This window comes from Mya arenaria, chromosome 5 (assembly GCF_026914265.1).
Source record: "Mya arenaria isolate MELC-2E11 chromosome 5, ASM2691426v1".
In the NCBI taxonomy this organism is placed as follows: domain Eukaryota; kingdom Metazoa; phylum Mollusca; class Bivalvia; order Myida; family Myidae; genus Mya; species Mya arenaria.
In genome coordinates, this window is record NC_069126.1 from 46,178,591 (window position 1) to 46,188,042 (window position 9,452).

At 32.3% G+C, this 9,452-nt stretch overlaps 1 protein-coding gene across 1 annotated transcript in view; it reads right to left on the reverse strand.

The window, feature by feature from the left end:
* LOC128233943 (FMRFamide receptor-like) overlaps window positions 1-7,856 on the reverse strand; it is a 75,285-nt gene extending 67,429 nt beyond the window's left edge. The window contains exon 1 of the mRNA XM_052947843.1: window positions 7,652-7,856. The gene's annotated coding sequence lies outside the window, so the exon portion shown is untranslated. The remainder of the gene's footprint in view (window positions 1-7,651) is intronic.
* Window positions 7,857-9,452: the final 1,596 nt, after the last annotated feature.

The following is a 9,452-nucleotide window of genomic DNA, read 5'->3' on the forward strand; positions in this document are numbered from 1 at the left end:
CATGAACTCACGACTTCAATGCTAGAAGATATCTTGAGACACAGACAAAGTGGATATTTGCTCATTTAAATCACTGACTTCAGGGCTTAATAGTGCTTATTTAAGTGCATTTGCAAATTGAGAAATCTCAGAAGTTTACAGATTGTGCAATTCGATGGACGTCTAAGTCAGACAGTACAGACATTTGTTGTTGGACCGTGAGCGACATTTTTTGTAAATTTTGTTTGCATAAAAAACAGATTGATAATAATTCTAACCTGTCAAGTCACAGTGTTCCATTTTTAAAGTTTATTCATTAACTATTGATAGTTACCCGTGGTCCTCGCGCTTATATTGTTACGGTTTACTTTTTACCAAATATTGTGGCCAAACATTTACAGATATTTGTTTTGCTGTATGAAGTTTTTTTATATTGGTTTTCTTTCATGAATAAATCATCTTCTTTGTCGATTATATAATCTGATTTGTGCGCTACTGTTCCAAAGTATAACAATAAATTCTCACTCTATAATAATTACGCAACTACTCCTGACAATAACGCAAATCATGGAAGCAGAAGAATCTGATTTATTTTCTTCAATTCGTATCCACATAGATATGTAAACCATTCGGTATTATATCGACTATATGAATAAAATATACTGCAACCGTTGAAAAATATATCTGTTTAATTTTAACCGAACGGTATATCTGAAGCGCAATGTTTAGGTCAACCCAATCAGTACCTATCGTATGAAGACGCTGTAAATCAATAAAGCCCGATGTTTTTCGACTGTCATAAAGGATTAAAAGTAACTGCTCGTTAAAAAAGGATGTATTTTACATTCGGAGCTATGCTTTGTTAACAGAACGATTTTTTAACATAACAAATAGAGTTAACGCAAATTTCAACTGATAACTTAATATTGTATAAAATTTTAACCTTTATATCGAATAAGATAGTGTTGCTTTAACTATACTGCATTTTATGTCATAATTAAAACATTGAGAAGGCATTCCTCATATTTGTGTTAGTAAGGACAACAATAGTATTTTCTTTAAATTGTAAAACGGTCATCAACCACAGACACAATAATTCCGTATGTATCGTCAGACAATACAATGATGATAAAGACATATTTAACAAACAGCTTGTCAAAAGGCAATGCAGACCCTCCGTTCATAACGATTTATGAAACTTCGTTTTTTTAATATAGTCTAAATTACATTAATACCGAGATTGAGATATTGATAATCTGCCTAAAAAAAACGGATTTAAAACATGGGAACAGAAAATATGCCATGTGACCCGATGTTGAGATAATAGTTTTTACTAAATTGAACGCTTTAATAATAAGAAATGTTATCAAGAAAACAATAAGCATGTGTCCGAAATAAGATATTACCTTTTACCAAATTCGTTTTACATTTACCTTTTATTAAAACCGTACATTTAGAACATGTGCTAGTACCTGCTATTACTTTATTTAATATATGGTCTATAAATTGTAAAGTGTTTCAGATGTCTCAAACTTATGCATACTATGAAACCTTTAACGAGTAACAAAATGTGCAATTTGACGTCATTTTATATCCTCGTTAGTGCTATATTGATAGTGTAAACATTGCGGTTTTAATATGTAGCAAACAACGATAGTCTACATCACAATGCGAAGAGCCATTGAATGTAAGACTGAGAGTGCGAGTTTGACCAGCGGATTAAGAGTGGATAAAGAGTGGAGGTCCTTATACAGACATTATACTAAAAGAGCGAATTCAATTTAAACATATGCTAAACATACAAGATTATGCATAAGTATGCGGTTCTAACATCGCTTTTCAGGGTAGACTTCATAATCCATTTCTGCATGCTAGTACTAGACTTGTAATAATCGAAAGTGTTTGTGATTTTTAAGCATCGCATGCTGAGGGTTAGCACGTATTCAATAAATCAGAACTACTTCTAAGATAATGATCTGAGTCAGAAGCTTTTAAACAAAAATATTGAAATTAAGTCCATTTGCAATGATAAATGTCTCTCTGAAATGTTCCATTTGCCATAAATGCCACTCAACATAGTTCATTAACAACAGCTCTCAATGGCGTATGCCATTTTTACAATGTAAAACACGAGGTCATCCAGATCTTCGTTTCAAACTGTCTAATCCGCCGCATTTCTTACTTTTGTAAGTAACGACAGATTGGTGAAGTAAAGACTGCGCCTGTCATTGAACAAGGCTACACGAGTTCAACAACAGGGGTATCGTCAATTCAAGTGTCGCAAATCATGTATACATGTATAATATTGCTACCATTGGTTGACACATATTTAGCTCAACTATATTGGTAAAAAAAATATGAGCATAAAACACAACAACACATGTTCACACAGTTTCATGCAATCTATATATTTTTCATCATTTCTTAGCAATGCACACGATATATTCTTATAGATTGATTTAAATATTATCACAATATATGACAATAACGCAAGCAGTTTTATTACATAAATAGCATATTATTTGGACTCAATTTTCATCTCAGTGTTCAATCTATTTTTAAAAGGAACTTCAAAAAGGTCAAAAAAATTGTGTTTTCAAGTCTTAACCAGTTACTTCATGTATGTATGTTTCGCCGAAATTGTTATTAGACATGTTGGCACCACGCACTATGTGTGCGTATACTAGCACGTGACGCGGTTAAGATTTTTGGTATATGTGTGTCTTACTAGGTGATGTCCTCAAAGATTTATTGTTAGTGTTTGTTTCATGGTTTGTTTACACCTTTTTTATAAGGATTATTAACTAAAAACAAACAAAACATATTTGATATGGTAAATAGGCTTCACAAAATACGTTAAAATACGAAACAAGAAGTTCCCTGGCGTTTGGCATTAAGAGGGTAGTTTTGGGATAAATGTTGGGGCAAAAGCGGCATAACGCATGTACCTTTTCAAGGCAGTGGCCCAATTATTTACTGATACAACAAACTTGCTCTCTCTGTTGTGTATACGTTTTGTGTTTCTCGTTTAGTGACTTTCTTGGCCTTATCCGTGTGCGATTTATACCAGATCTTTCTTTTTAAGCGTCGATCACAGATTTCGTACCAGATTCATTACATTATTACCTATATTCCTCTGAGACAGATTAATTTGATAACCAAGATGGTTCGTTATTGAATCTACTTTTGGCGTCGGGCGTTGAACTAGTTACATTTGGAAGTGCCAGTTCAAGCGCCGCCGTTTAAGTGGTATATCTGCTAAATGATTTATAGAGGCTTAATTGAGAAGGTAATTTGGAAGAATTGGCAGACCACTACCGTTCAAAGATTCAAAACTTGCAATCCGATATCCTCCCTTAAACCACGGAATTAATTTCAGTGTCGGCTGTTAGACTGTTCTCTACAATTTTACAGATTACTATAATACTTTCTGTAGCAACTTGAAATCACGGAAATCATTTTAAGATTTTGCACGGACATTGCGACAATTACTTTGAGAATCACTACACGTCCATTAGTGTCGCCTGCCTTATTCAATTGGTATGGTTTTTGAGGAAATAAGCTTGACCGTTAAGACTTTTCTTGTAATGTAGAGTAATTATATTTCATAACAATTCAAGAAAGTTGGTCACGCGACGGTGCTTCGATTTCTAACCAATAACATTTATCTGTATTTTGTTAGTAGAATACAAAATAGTGTCTACATCAGTTTATATTAATCACACCGACATTGCCCACTTTAAACCTTGGAAGTATTGCTTGATTCAACATTATCACAACTGGCGTTAAGTATTGTTTGGCTCGTACATAGTATCATCATTCTCTTGTCTTTCGGAATTGTTTGAAACAGTATACCAGTTATGCCGGTGAAAGAGGGTGGTGTCTTAGTTGATAATGCTGCATAATCTAAATTCAATTTAATGTTTGTTTAAACATATTTTATTTCATGTGAAGGTCCAAATTACAACATATATTTCGATACCAATATTTGATCGTAAGCTAAATGTATATAGTGATCATTTTCCTAATGTGTACGGTTTGCTTTTGTTGCAAAATGTATTAAGCATTTGTTACATCAGGTGGTATTGTTTGATATCGTTCAAATATGATTATTTGATGATAAGGTTATTTTAACTGTAAACATAGTACGTCTTTTTCAAGGACCTTTTATCAGGATCTGAGGTATAACGCATTCCGTACATTTTGGTAGTTCCTACAGTCTTGTAACCCACAAATTTTACCTTCATACACGCGCCACTTCTGGACTAGTAATATTTATCATGTGTGTTCAGTCAGATAAAAACTCCGACCCGAAGGCACGTACGACGAGTACGGTAACGAGCCTGCATATATACTATCAACGCAGGGTTCCTAAGGCTCGGATTTTTTTTATTCCGTCGGAACCACTTGATTGATTTGTTGTCTTGCATTCATTCAGTTGCAAATTCTTATGGAAATTGCTTTATAAAACACATATTTTTAATATATCACATGAAAGCGCTTTCGGCCTTGTTTAATGGCGTCATGACGGATGCGAATTTTTAAATCTATGTTCATTTCCTAAATATCGTCTAAGAATCGCGATTATTACGGTTATTTGTGTCGTGTATAATTAATTCATCGGGATTTCATTATATCATTTTCATAATACAGTAAAATCAAATTTATTTTCATCTTCCTTGAAAGAAACGCCGTTTGGCAATTGCGAATATTTGCCAATGAATGCAATAGTTTCAGATATGTTTGGATCGCGAAACATCGCAAAACAATATGCATGATTGAAATGTGTTTATCTTGTAATTGTTTTTTTCGTGTCAGTAGGCCCTAAACATCATGAACCTACATGTAAGAATGAGCTAACTTCGAATATGTTAAATTTATTGTTGTCGCTAGTGTTTAATGTTACGTTTGAAAGTGGTTTGAAGTGATTTATTTTTTCCCACTTTAATTTGATAAATCGCTTCCGGTTATGGACTCCTACACACTTTATCCAGTCCAACTGCGTGTATACATCTATAATGACATAAACCCGCAATTCTTTCTTGAAATGAAGTGGGGCAATGTTGCGGGTGACGCAAATTTTTTTAAGCACGGCTGAATAAGCTGCAAATAATGTATGCTGTGCAAAAATATTTATCTGATACAGACATGAGATTCATCGTTGCTAAATGCTACATACACAGACGTACCAGAACGACACACATACATATTGAAGTTGTTAACAGGTCTGTATTTAATGTTAGAATCGCTAAATCCAGACCCCGCAAGTCATGCATGAAATATGGATTGATTGGTTGATTGATTAATTAATTTGAAGAATAGGTTTGCTTGTCTGTTATCTTATTTGCTGTTATAATGGACATGACCCATATTTCTCGAACACACTATTTTCGCTTTGGTATATTGTGTGTAATATTCATATCTGATAATAATGATAATAATGAAATGTTATTAGGTTAACTTAAAGAATGAAACATTAGCTTGTTTCACTAAAGATGTTGTGAGGAGTTGGTGCTATGCTCTCACTTTAACTATTTAAGAGAACCAACAATCATGATGAATAAATGGAAAAAGCTCCATCAAATAATATGAATGCTTAATATAACTTTTTTTTAATTTGTAAAATAACGTGAACTTTTTCTGTTGTGAGTCACTTTTAAATTATGTTTAAAATGTCTTTAAGATTGAATCAAATGTAATTAAACAATCAAACACATGTTGATGTTGGTTTGGCATTTAAATTAATTAACAGCCATTATTGAGTGGCGTTCATTATGTAGTTCACATTCTTTATTATACATGCCGAGATCAGAATCACTTTTGCTGAATAATATATATATAAAATACTTCGTAACTATGTAGATGCAAGGGAATTCATCGTTTTACCGAATATCGGATGAAGAGGTGTGATTAATTTTGAAAAGGGTTTTAAAGGCGGGGACGTTCTCTAGTCAACGAAACGGTGTTGTTTGTTTTATGGTAATTGATGTTAAGACAGACATATATTCTAATCTAGCAATGCCAAATATCTTTAATGTTACGATAAATTTGCAGATAAGGAATAAGGCGTTCCCTTGGGGCTTTGAAAACTGATAATTGATATCAACATGTTTTAACAAACGAGAAATTGCACTAGTTAAAATAAAAAATACAATTTAAATTCACAGCAAGTTTCAGAACAGAATTTATAAATTGTTGATTCTTTTATTTCAAATGATATTATTTTATCAACTGCAAAAGTTCTCCGACATTAATATGAAATGATGGACTGGCATTAATGTGTAATGTTTAGTTTATTATATGGTGATTATATATAGCAACTTGTATAAGCGAGAGCAGAGTTTCGTTTTAATTGATGATGCTGTTTCAGTTAGAAGATTGTAGATACGTTCTATAAATATGGCTTTAATAGCTTCAATTGCAATAAAAATCTTGCCTTTAATACTAATACAAATAGTTCATGTAAGGTATGCATCAACGTCATATGATAATCTTTTTTTAAAAATACAAAGCCAATCAAAACACATATATGATAACAAATACCAGGATAGCGTGATCATAGTCTTTAATATGATTTTCTCTGAGGTGACATTCTTTATAACAAAAACAACATGAAAGGGAAACACGAAGTGAAAACGGGAAAAAGATATGCAAGCAATTACAACTGCAGTAGATTGAAGTTAATATCAGTGACAGGACAATCAAAAGGAAAAATCATTTTTTTCTATTTGATATCTTTAAAATACGTATGTCAAAGCTCAAACTAAACACATTTTACCACACAGCATCACAAGTTATAAATATAACCATGTATGTATTTTTCTCTTTTTAAAAGTGTACTTTCTTATAGTAAATACTGATTACAACTAAACAGATTTTAACGAAAAACATATGCTGCAAAAATGAAATTTTGTACAAGTCATTGGTTTAACGAATATTCAAGCATATTCTTTGATAATCTTTTGTTCAACAATAGTTTTCTTAAAGATTTAACCGAACATTTTCAACAATACTTTTCTGGGAAATAATGTTCAAAAGTTAATTATTCAAAAGATTGAGATTTAAGTTAAGCAATTCCGTGATAGCTGAGTGAATGACTTGTGATTGAAAAATATCTTGAAATTCAAATATATTTCGCAAATATGCTAGCTATATAATCAGCTCCAATCAATTTGACACCTGTTTATAATCTTTATATTCTTCTAATTTTATATTTCAAAGTTTAAATGGGTCTTCATTGGCATTGTATCTTCTTTGAAATTGTTTAAAATATAAGTAAGTGCAGACAAACATTTTACATATAAATGTTGTTAAGTAGTCGTTCATTAAAGTTAAAAGCCATGTGAACCCCATCTGCGCTGAAAATCATGAAGCGGGAACCAAAGCATTTGATATTGAATATATTTTAAGAGTATTTGATTCATCTTTGCAGTATTGTGACGTTTATTGTCTTCCCTTAAGCATCTGTTATGCCCTGTAAATCCTAACAAAGTTATATACATTGTAAAACGTGAATGGTTTATATGTACGTTTCGCCAATTAACGGGAAAGGCTATAACCCAGATTTAAATATAAATATTATAAATAAAGTCGTTTTGATAAATTCATATTCTTGAAATTATATATTTTGGAAAGCAAACAAATGAATTTAAGATTCAAATAATGTACCAACCTTTTTTTCCCTGTGAATTACATACGACCTTAGACCAAAAAGCTGTTGATAATCCTGTCGATGTAAACAGTAGTAAAACATCAAGGTTTTTTTAAAATGTACAAAAGAAAATCCGAGTAAAGATTCATTCACAGATTTTATATCACATTTACATTATCCAATTACTTAAATATTAAGACGGATTGATCGTGTTATCATGACGGTACGTTATTTAATATTTCGTGTGTTCAGCGTTGTTCTGTTACTTGAAAAACCAAGCTGCTGCTGTACCTCTAGTAAGCTCCAACGTTTGAATGATATATCTTCCAGAAGCTTTGCAACGGTCTAGCCGAAAGAGTTATCTGGAGCGATTGACAGACCAATACTATTTCGCGCCTTTTCGAGCGTCAAAACCTGGCTGAAATCCGATATCCTTTTATCACTGAACAAACTACGGCTTGCTATTTCTAGTGATGTTTCTTCGATGCGAATTGTTGCATCTGAAATATATTCCTACAGTCATTTGAAATCAGGAACAGTCTTTATATTGGGTCTTGTACTGCAGTATTTCCGATAAAAAATACCACACGTCTATTAGTGCTGTCTGCCTGTGTCATAATCAAATTATTGATTTTTGGCAAATATGAATGAGCGTAAATTCAATTTATGGTTAAGAAGAAGTAAGTAAATTTAATAAAATATTCTCGGGAGCCTTTCAGGCGACGATTCTTGAATTGATGCAACTGGCACTTAAGTTAATAGTGCAAGGGAAACTACTCGGTCAAGTCCAGCAGCGAAATCATGTGTCCGCATTTAAACGTTCAGTAAAATAAGAAGTTTACTGTGGGACTAAAGTACTCAACATCAAAATTGCGAGAGCAAATATACAATTCGTTTCGAGCAATTACTGAGCAAAACCCATTTATAAAAGTAATAAATCTATCCCGAAGCCGTACAATTGATAACTATTGCAGTCGAAAATGGCATGTATGTTAAAAGAAAACATACACTTTAGTTAAACCCTTTAAGAAGTCTTTTAGGTTGTTTTTAGATTAAAAGGTATAATAAAATCAGTTTTATCCATTACATTGGAACGTTGTTTTCTTTTAATAGACACCACTAACTTTTTTCCATCCTACCATTGCATAACAGTTGTTTATTTTGTTCTAAGCATGTCATTTTATCAATTGCATCATGTGGTGTAGTACTATTAATAATAGGAACCTATTCTGTCAAAATAAAACGTATTGGTTCATGCACATTCCACCTTGATTATTGCGTGTGTATCCATTCGGTGTTAACATACCGCATACGGGGTGTTTGAAGGCAGGATGTTACTTTGATTACATATAACGTCAATAAATATTAAACAATAAGAGTCTATCTTAGTAATCTTAAGTGCATAAGACATAGTATATATTCAATGAAGCCAATCTAGTGCCAAAACAATTAATAACTATCCTTCTACAGCTTAATAAGTGAAATAGTAAACATTGTTACTGTAATTAAGCTCATTTTATGTTATACAAGCACTTATCAATGACAATGCACACTTCAAAGTTTTCGCTTGTGGCGCACAACATGCGTTTTGAGACATGAAGCAAATATAACGACAATTTGTGCCTACTGTATAAGGAAATTCATTCCGTTTTAATTCAACTATATTGTTGAAATGAATATTGTTCATCATTACAAGCACAGACTTTCTTAAATGTCAATGCCTCCATTAATATGAAATATTCAAAGGCAAACCGCATAATCACGCATTTGATATACGAAAGGTATTACTTGTGTTATATATATTTGCTGAGAGCATGCAATT